The sequence below is a fragment of the Mustela nivalis genome (genome assembly GCF_964662115.1).
Source record: "Mustela nivalis genome assembly, chromosome: 1".
Taxonomy (NCBI): domain Eukaryota; kingdom Metazoa; phylum Chordata; class Mammalia; order Carnivora; family Mustelidae; genus Mustela; species Mustela nivalis.
The window spans coordinates 71,614,484-71,625,258 of record NC_139020.1 but is presented as its reverse complement, the minus strand read 5'-3'; the positions used below and the strand labels follow the sequence as shown (position 1 = coordinate 71,625,258).

The window sequence follows — 10,775 nt, the reverse complement described above, 5'->3', positions numbered from 1 at the left end:
CCAATTTTCCATCTTCCACTTACTTGATCAAATAGGAGTCTAGGTACTACTGTGAAAGTTATTAAAGTTACTGATCAACCAACCTTAAGATAGGGGTAGTCTCTTGGATTATCTGGGTGGGTCCAAGTAATCACATGAGGCCTAAAAAGCACAAGAAAACAGAAGAGACAGTTATAAAGGCACAGCAGAGATGGAGGTCCAAAAGGTTTCAAGCAAAAGAATTCAATGGGCAATCGCTAGCTCTGAGGTTTAGGGACCCCCATGGGCAGGCCCCCAGTTGACAGCCAACAAGGAAACTGAAATCTGCCTACAACCACAGTGAATTCTGCCAACAACTCTAATGGATTTCTTCCAATTAGGAACCCAGCTGACAAAGATTTGATTGAACCTTGTGAGACCCAGATCAGAGAACTAAGACAAGCCAACCCAGACTGCTGACTTGCAGAACTGTGAGATGACAAAGTTATATTATTTTAAGCTGATAAATGTGTGGCAATTTGTTACAGCAGTAACCTGCAATCACACAACCACTGATATGGGCCCTGGTTATGCCATGTAATGTTTTACCTAAAACTATTGTTACTGTCCAATTAACTGCTGTAATACAGAAAGTTGTGTGGTGCATATATCCTCCTACACTGTATCTATAACTAAATAATGCAAAAATAAATGCCCAAATATTTTTTCTCTATGCAGACTAGACCCATTTTGTACACATATTTAACCAAGGACAAATAGCACTGATACCTAATAATTTCATATTTAAGATTATAACCCTCAAAGCATTCTAGAAGCTCACATGTTTGATGTAGGAGATTGTTTGCAACATTATATATATTAATAATAAAGAAATTATGGTACAATTATTACATGAAATATTATGCAACCCTTTCATAAATTTTTAAAGGATCATTATATATTAAATGAAAGGGACATGCTAAATTGTACCAACTGAGTCTAATTTTATTATAAATATAAAATACTTGTACATACAGAGAAGACTGGAGACAAATACATTGTGTTATAGTGGTCATTAATATGTCATAGTTATTAGTAATATATATATTTTATATATTTTATAAAATGTCTATATTATTTATACTTTGATTTTTATTAGTAATTTTTTCATTTTTATATATTTTATAAAATACTCATATTATTTACAATTTGATTTTTTTTAAAGCAAGCATTAATCTGTAGCATTGATTTGCTACATATCCATATGCCACTAATTCTATATATTACTTCACCAAATTAAACTTTTAGCACTTTGGTTTCCTCATTTTCCAAATAAATGGACTGACTCAAAGGGCCTAACATCTCTTCGAATACAAAAATTCTAAGAACATCTGAATAAGATGTGTCAAAAAAAACCCTAGTTTTATAATAAATCTCCCTAGAGTCATCACTTGGATTTGGCACTTGCTATTTTTCTCTTCATGTCACTATTGCATACATCCCTCATGAGCATTTTCTGAACACCAAGCATGTCATCTCTTAAATCACAACAGATATTATTTCTGGTTTTCCATCCCACCCCTACACGAGTTTTGAAGACAGTTAATACAGTAAAAACAAAGGGCACCTGGGTAGTTCAGTCGGTTAAGCATCTGCCTTAAGCTCAGGTCATAATCTCTTGGTTTCCAGCTCAGTGGGGAGTCTGCTTCTCCCTCTCCCTCTGCCCCTCCCCCAGGGTTGTGCTCACTCTGTCCCTCTCTCTGTCTCAATTAAATAAATTAAATCTTTTTTTTAAAAGTAAATACAAGAACACAAAGCATTGGGAAATTATCTTAATTTTTCCTTCTATTATTTTAAGTAATATTCTTATGTATATGACAACCATATAAAATGGTTTGCAACTTTCCTTTTCAAAACATTTGTCTTTTATCATTGCCTGATAATAACATTTGGCATAACAAAATAAGGTTTGTATATATGTTTATAAGAAATAATTTCTGATTATATTAATTATTTAAATGATTATATAGGGATGCTACATTTATCAAAACTTTTTTTCTTTATTTTTTTAAAGATTTTATTTATTTATTTATTTATTTGAGGGAGAGAGGGCATGAACTGAGGGAGGGGCAAAGGGATAAGCAGACTCCCTGCTGAACACAGAGCCCAACATGGAGCTGGATCCTAGGACCCTGAACTAAAATCAAGGGTCAGATGCTTAACCACGTGAGCCACCAAGGTACCCCTATCGAAACTATCTTATGTCATTAAAATTATATTTCAGCATCTAACTTAGAGCTTAATAACTCTATGCATATCAGTTTTAACTTAGAAAATCTATTCTTTAAAAAAATAGTTCATTCTGTAAGTAGAAATTCAAACAAATGTTCAGGTGGAAGCAAATTTGATACAATCCTTTTGAAAAGTTTTTTAGCAAGATGTATTAATTGATGAATTAAAATTATCAAGCTCATTGACCCTGAAATTTACCTGATAATTTAGCTTCACAAAATTATTTGAAAGAAAAAAGGGATAAGTGAATATTTAAATCCATTTAAAAGATTTCCTTCCAATATTAGCTTTTAAAAATCTAACATCTATCCTTGTTTGTTTGAATTCCTCACCTACACAACCCAGATTAAACCCACCTGCTTAATGCTCCAATGTGCATTAACCCTGTAAGTCTAAAGAATGAATTAGAAATTCAATACTCAATGAAGGAATGGTTTGGAATCTCTTTACCAGGCTAATAAGTACAATTGCATTCCTTAAAATATCACTATATTTAAGTTATCACACATGTCTAAGAAAAATTTTCTTCACTATTATCTCTTTACAGATGAATATATGACCAAAAACATAAATGTAATTCCTTCTCTGGTATGAATTTAAAACATTACCTTGCAATTGAATTTAGTTCACCATCTGAATTTACAAGCCTACACTGAACATCAAATAACAAACAATTTCTTCCTTTTTCTACAAAAGACATAGCATCATATTATTTTTGGAAAGATCAAGTTTAAAGTGTTCTTCTTTTAAAAATATAGTTAAAATGGGGGCGCCTGGGTGGCTCAGTTGGTTAAGCGACTGCCTTCGGCTCAGGTCATGATACTGGAGTCCTGGGATCGAGTCCCACATCAGGCTCCCAGCTCTATGGGGAGTCTGCCTCTCCCTCTGTCCTCCCCTCTCATGCTCTCTCACTGTGTCTCTCTCTCAAATAAATAAAACTAAAATATATATATATATATATATATATATATATATATATATATATACACACATATATATAGTTATATATATATAGTTAAAATGTTGAATCACCGCCAGTACTGAACTGGGGAAAGTAAAACTAATCTCCAACAAAAACCATAATACATAGTTGCCTTGTTACTACTTGTTATCAATGTTGATTCCACTGGTAACTTGACTGTAGGTAGCACAAATAAGTAGTAAAGGGACATGAGAGACCAAGCAGAAGGCAAACATGACGCAGTGTAATTAAGTAATTGAGGTTTTACCTATTGACTTTTTTTTTTTTAAGATTTTATTTATTTATCAGAGAGAGAGGGGGGAGAGTGCGAGTGAGCACAGGCAGACAGAATGGCAGGCAGAGGCAGAGGGAGAAGCAGGCTCCCTGCTGAGCAAGGAGCCCGATGTGGGACTCGATCCCAGGCGCTGAGATCATGACCTGAGCCGAAGGCAGCTGCTTAACCAACTGAGCCACCCAGGCGTCCCCCCATTGACCTTTTTAATATATAATCTATATGCCAAACTCAGGCTGACATAGGATAGACTTATTATAATGACCTACTGAAGAGTTGAAGGCACTGTTGACCTTCTGCTGGTCTCTATTTGTAAGGTCTTCCTTTGTTTTGTTTACATTTGACACTCATAAAAAAGTATGACATGCAAGTTCAGCCTCTGACTCAGTAACCAAATATTTGTACTTCATAAGCATGAACGCTTATAATCTGAATATTAAGTTCTTCAGTTAATAGGGTTTCAAATTGTTCCTAGAGTTTCATAAAAATGTCTCTTCTCTTGTTTTTGCTCCTGAGAAAGTTTACGCTTTCAACTAACAAAGGTTTAGTCCAATGAACCTGACCCTCCTTTAGGTCTCTTATTACATCCTCATAGTTAATAATCTTGATATTTGATCACAATTACTTTTAAGCATGGTTAGCAGTAATTGTAGTTTTTGTTTTTTAAACCCTAAACTTATTGTTTATATTTTATTGTCTTCTCTTTTACTCTGCAAATCACTGAGATATGGTTTCTACTTCTACCATTCCAATGAAGTTGCCCTTGCTAAGAATGGTAATGGCCTTTTAAATTTTAGACTCTATGAAGACTATTAAATCTTTAACTTAAAGCCAAAACAAAACAAAAAACCTATTTTGCGGTTAGATTTTCTGGCTTTCCCTTTTAAACCTGATAATAAGTCCTCTCTTTAGACAGTCGTTTGATATTGGCTAAAAAAGTAGAAACTTTAGGCCTTCAATTCAATCATTTTGTTTTGTTTTGTTTTGTTTTGTTCATTTGGATTTTGAGTAAGTGAAAATTGTCTGATGTGTGCAAAGTGAAAGACTAAGAGAGGTAAGCTTATCAGATGGTAACTAATAAACCATAGCTACAAGTGGTAAAACTTGTGAAAAGATTTGGCTCTGTGACCCTTCCAGGGCAACCTGAATACTGCAGTGTGGGCACGCTCACTCTGCCCACTAAAAACACAGGATCCCCACCCACACCAGTCTCTGTCTCTCTCTGTTTTCTGCCTAAAAAAGAATGAGAACTACTACATTTGAGGGACCTGGAACTATGGGGTGAGATCCTATTTTCTTTCCATTGTGGTTATATCCAGCAACTAGGCTTTAGATGGTGGCATAAAATGATGGGATATATTTTCTGTTTAATGACCTCCCTTTCCATCTAGAACTGGGGAGGTGGAAGGCACAATAGATTAGACATTGTGTTTAACCACAAGCTATGTGTAAGCAAGCACTCTTTCTTGTCATTGGGTACAAACCAAAAAGCATGATCTTGTGACTTATACATAGCACTTGGCCACTACAACTGAAACTTCTTTTCCTTCCTGCAGCTGGTGACACCTTTGATTATTTCTTCATTAAAAGTCTCTTCCACTTCAGTTTTGGAAATACCACCCTTCTGTTTTCCCTCTTAGTCTTCCCTTTCATTTTTTTTCTTTTGTCAGTGAAAGGATTAAAACTCCATGCTCTTTGGGGCGCCTGGGTGGCTCAGTGGGTTAAGCCGCTGCCTTCGGCTCAGGTCATGATCTCAGGGTCCTGGGATCGAGTCCCACATCGGGCTCTCTGCTCAGCAGGGAGCCTGCTTCCTCCTCTCTCTCTCTGCCTGCCTCTCCATCTACTTGTGATCTCTGTCTGTCAAATAAATAAATAAAATCTTAAAAAAAAAAAAAAAAACTCCATGCTCTTTAAATATTGGTGTCATTTATCTCCATGCCTGACTCATTCCTCATGCTGCAGTTTCAATGGTATGGGTCTACTGGTTTCAATAATTTGATTACTATGCATATTTCTGTTTCTCTCACAGGTAAGTAGGGATATCTTAATCATCTATCAGTTGTCTCCATTTTGTCTCATAGGCATCTCAAACTAAGCTAATTTAACTGGTCTCTATCCTAATCTCATTCTGTGATACCTATCTATATGTGTGAACTACTGTCCATTCAATTAAAACATTCTTGCTTAAAAAAAAAAAAAGATTGAGTTATTTGAGAAAGAGAGAGGGAGCACTGAGGAGAAGGGCAGCAGGAGAGGGTGAGAGAGCCTTAAGCAGACTCCATGCTGAGCACAGAAGTGGACCTGAGGCTCGATCTCACAACCCTGAGATTACAACCTGAGCTGAAGCCAAGAGTCAGACAGTTAAAACCAACTGTGCCACCCAGGCACCACAAAAACATTCTTAAAATAATTCTTTTCCCTTTCCCTACCCAAAATCTCACCAAGCACAAATTAGTCTTCCTTTTTTCTTTTTTTTCCTTCTTTCTATCCCTGGAATACATTCCCTCCTTTCTAATTTCACTAAACACTACCTCACTATATTTTTCAGCATTGTATTATTTTATGTCTGGAATTGTCACTAAAATGCTACCCTTGTTTCTCCTATCCTACAAATCCACCTAGTTTAGTTTTTCTAAAACAAGAACCTAACAGTGTCCTTTTCATACTTAAAGTTGTGTTATCAACCTACTCTCCAATATCAAACCCAATCTCTTGAGCATAGTGTATGAGCTTTTACTTGTGGTCCCTGCCTACCTTCCCCAGGATTGATTAGTTTAGATAATCATAACTGCTCTAACCTATTTCAATGCCTTTCTCAATACAAGGCTCTTTCTTCCCTACTTATCAAGGTGGGAGTTTCTAGTCTGTGGGAAGCTTTTATTCATGTGGTGTTTCAGGGCCACAAGATCCTTCTGCTTTGTGGCTCCACCATTTCACAGAGTCTCATCATCTTTAGAATCAAGCCAATGAAAGGGAAAGAGCACGATGAAGGCTCACCTACTTCTTAAGAACCTTGGCTTAGAAGTAATAAACTTGTTTCTTCTCACAACTATTGGCTGCAATTCTGCCACATGGCCACATGTTAGCTGAGCACTTATCAGCAACAATTCCATCCCAAGAAAAAGAAAATGCAAATTTTGATGAACAGGTCATTGTCTCTGCATCAACATCAAGAGCTCAACTCCCTAAACTGTCCCCTCTTACAATGTAGCATACTTAACAACTTGTACTCCTAAAAGACACCATGACCTCACTTTGCATATGTCCCAGCCTTATGCTCATGGCTATCTTCTACTGTTCTTTTAAAATCTAGCTGCAACATCTTTTTGTATAGAAAGCCATTACAGAACTCTTGTTTCTGGGTGAATATCCCATTTTCCTGTTATAAGAGCTGCTTGGAAAATCTTGATAGACTCAGTCATATACATTTTTACCTTTAAAATGCCCATTTCTCTTTTCAGTGGGACTGGAAAAATGTGAGTATTGATGATCAAACCTGACTCATTTGGAGTGATTCTCAATACAAATAAAAATATTTGTGTTTTTCAATAAAAAATATTGTTAGTATGGTAACAGAATTTAAGATTTTGTAAACAGCTGTGACCATACATCTGGCAATGTAGTTTGTTAAGGAGGAACTTTTGGGCTGTTTTTATCTTTAGTAAGAATCTGTACAAAATGATACAAACGTTTTTTGCTTAGTAACAGATTCATTTCCTTATCTTTCTGGAAAGACACCGGATAGCATTTCCCAGCTTGTTTTCCATTTCAGTGTGGCGGTTCAACTAAGTTCTAACCAAGGAAATGTTACCAGAAATGATATGTGTCAATTCCAGGCCTGGCCCATAAAGACTTCCCAGGTACAACCAACTTCTCCTTTCTTCTCTCTGCAGACTTAATATCAAAGCCCAGAAAAATCTCAGAAGCTATATACTAAAGATACCAGTGCTGCCATTAGCCTGGGTCCTTCAGTCAAGCTATAAAGCAGAGGCCCCACTGCACCAAAGGGGAACACTTCCATTTGGTTGGTTCATCATATAAAAAGGAAAAAAGAAAAAAAAAAAGCTTTCTGTTGTGTCATTGAAGTTTGGAGATGAAGGTTGATAGCGCCACCAGCATTCTCCCAAATAGTATGGCCCAATGTTGACAACTAAAGAATTTGTGTTTGGTAATCTAACTGGAAAACTAAAAATCTTTGCCAAGGTTGATATCTCAACACAGAAAGTTTTGTCCTAATGTAAATAAACTTGAAGCACCCAGATGTCAGGACCTTCTCCTGATGCTTATACTAAATCAGTTGTCCTTGGGACTGCAGGCCTCATGGAGCTAATGTCTATAGCACTTAGTCTAGAAAAGAAAACAGAGCTTAGAGCAATGAGGAGAATTTTAGAAAAAATACATTTAAGATCTTCAGCCATACAATGCTTTTGGCTAAAAATAACCTTAAATAGCTTAAATAAGAAGGCTGAACCACAAAGAGCCACAACCAAGGTGCAAAATTTAAAAATCCTACACACTATCATGAAGAAAAGGACAGCAAGAAAGAAGCTTGCTTATTTTGAGTATGAAACTGGATAGAAAACAAAAATAAATATCCCTGGAGTATCCACCACCACAAGCATTTTCATACTTCATTGGCAGCATAGAATGATGGGGTTTTCCACAGTGTAAACACAAGGATATGTGCAAGGATGATGACTACAGCAAAATTTCTAATTATTAAAAAGGAAATAAACTACACCCAGATGATCAGATCAATGAGACCGTTCTGTACTAGAGGTAAGGAGATTTCTAAGATGCATACTAAAAGAGAAAAAAAAAAATGCACCAGAGAACACTCTTTGTGAAACAATCTTCTTTATGGAAAGAAACACTATGTACAGGGTATATATACATTTGCGTATATAATGATATTTATTGAGTGCTTACTCCATGGCAGACATCACTCTAAACTTTTTACATATTTTAACTTTAATTTTATGAGACAGATACTACTAATATATACCTTCATTTGACATATTTAAAAAAGAGGCACGGGGATTTTAATTTGCAGTCACAGAGATGAGAAGGGATTCAAACCTAAGTGGCTGGCCTCCTCCTCTTCCCTTTTTACTTCTTTCTCAGTTTCATTTTCTATTCTCTTCCCGTCCCACCCCCTCTTCCTTCCTCTCCCGTGTTTCTTCACTGCGGCCAGTGTCATAGTAAGAAAAGGGGAGGGGAGGTGCAGAAGGCACATTGTGCTTGTTCCCTATTCAGCTTTATTGGTTGGAAGATCCTGTGTTACATTCACAAAAAAGATATTTTAAAGAAAAAAAAAATATCAATGAATCCTTCAGTTCGCTCTAACAAATATTTACGGAGCGTGTTTGCCAGTCCGGGGAGAAAAATTAAACATTCTAAGCACGTCTAGTCAGTTTGACTTTTAGAAGTTGTTAACAGCGTTTGGTGGAGAAGGAGGGAGAAGGAGAGGGAAAGACCGAGACAGAATGAGAACGTGCGAGTGACAGAGAAGCAGGGAGACCCAGACGAAGAGAGCTGAAGAGAAACACCACCGTGAAGAAAAACAAACTTGAGCCCGCCTCAGTTGTACTCTGAACCACCACCGCTCTCAAGCCTTGAGAGCGATAGAAATCTAAGGGATGGAGGTTAAAGCCAGAAAAACGGAAGTTTCCGAGAATTTAGTGCCCACGACCTCACCCCGAGGGCGGCCACATCCCTGATGATGACTCTTAAGCTCTAGCTGGCGTCCACGTCCAGTTCGTTGTTGAGCTTCGTTCGCCGCAGAACTAACCTTGAAGTCTCTGTGGGGAACAAGAGAGGAGGCGGGGCAGCCTCGCTCGCAGCCGGCGCCCGCAGCTATCGCGCCCTCCAGCAGGCACGCGGGCGCTCGGGGACCGGGGAGGAACCAGGAAACGAAACCGGGAGAGTTTCTCGGCACCGAGGTCGCTCAGAGGTTCCCGTAGTTCGCCTGGCGGCGGCATCAGCACGGCGACAGCCACAGGTGGGCGCGCACCGAGCGCGGGAGACGCGCGGGCTCTCGGGCAGGGTGCGGGGCGCTGGGGGGGTTGCTGGCGGGCTGCTGGCGGGCTGCTGACGGGCTGCTGGCGGGGGCGGGGGCCGGGGCACGAGGGCTAGCGGGTTGGGTTTGTGCCGGCTGGGTGAGTGGCAGTCAGGGTCCCGGAGGCCCCAGGGAACTACCCCGGAAGCAGAAGGGCGACTCGCGTGGGACCCCTCTGGCCCGTCAGATGTTTCCTGCCCAGACTTCCTTGCAGGCTCAGCGCCCGCTTAGTACTCTTCACCTCTCCGCCGCGCTGAGGAACCCGGCAAGAGCCGGAGCTCTGGGTATCCGCCACTTACTGGGAGGGGGAGGGGACCGGCGGAATTAGAAGGGATGATTACTAGACCCTCTCAGCTGTCGTTTAACAGTAAGTATTAATTACGTGTATGGATGGACCCCCCCCACCCCCACCCCCAAAGTGTGCTAGCCACTCTGGAGCACCAGATGAATTGTAAAGAAAGCCGTGGTTTGCAGCTTAGAGGCTACAACTTTTAGCTCTGGAGTCCACCTGTCTGATTGAATCCTGCCTCTACTACTTAATTTCTGTGGCCTCAGAATCAGTTTCTTCACCTTCATCCTTGTCTTTTTGAAATTGTGTAAAGATCCAAAAGGAGTTACCAAGCGTTGGAGTGTGATATATATTAGTGTAAAGCTGTTGTTGTATCTAGCACTGCCTCAAGTACTCAGTAGGGTTAGCTTTTAATATATTTAATAGTAAAATTCCTGCTTCTCCAAGATTACTATCTGATTTCCATGTGGTTTTATTTATGCAGTTATTCCTGGACGTCCTACAATGGCTACTTCCCAGTTTCAGGAACAGGCAGGCCTTGTTTCTCCTAGTTTAGCAATGTGAGAAACATTAGTACAAGTGTCATTTAGTGGAATAGTCAAGGGATTCATGATTTCCTTTTTTATTGTTGAACTTTCTTAACCGCAGAACTTTCTCTTCATAGCATGTCCTAGAGTATGACTGTGAGGCTTTGAACACTGAATAGACGCAAGGAATGAAGAATAAATGAAAAGGGAAATGAGCAGATTTCTGCAGCTGGATAGAAAAGTGGCATGTAAAAATAAGAGGCTGGATCAGAGACTAAGCACCCTTCACATTTGTAAGGGAGCTGTTCCTTATGACCAAAAGGAGTGAAATAATACTGTACACTCCTTGTTCAGTCAACAAGCACCCGGGAAGTGCCTTGTGCTGTACTAGACAGGCC

General features: G+C 39.0%; 1 protein-coding gene across 2 annotated transcripts in view; it reads left to right on the top strand.

Moving 5' to 3' along the window:
* The first annotated feature begins 5,968 nt into the window (after positions 1-5,968).
* Positions 5,969-10,775, top strand: part of LOC309854314 (phospholipid scramblase 1-like) — a 32,131-nt gene continuing 27,324 nt past the window's right edge. Inside the window, exon 1 of one of the 2 annotated variants that reach the window (XM_082713249.1) lies at positions 5,969-9,504. The gene's annotated coding sequence lies outside the window, so the exon portion shown is untranslated. Of the gene's footprint in view, positions 9,505-9,601; positions 9,929-10,775 lie in introns of those variants that run through there. The other variant, XM_082713250.1, reaches the window with a different exon arrangement.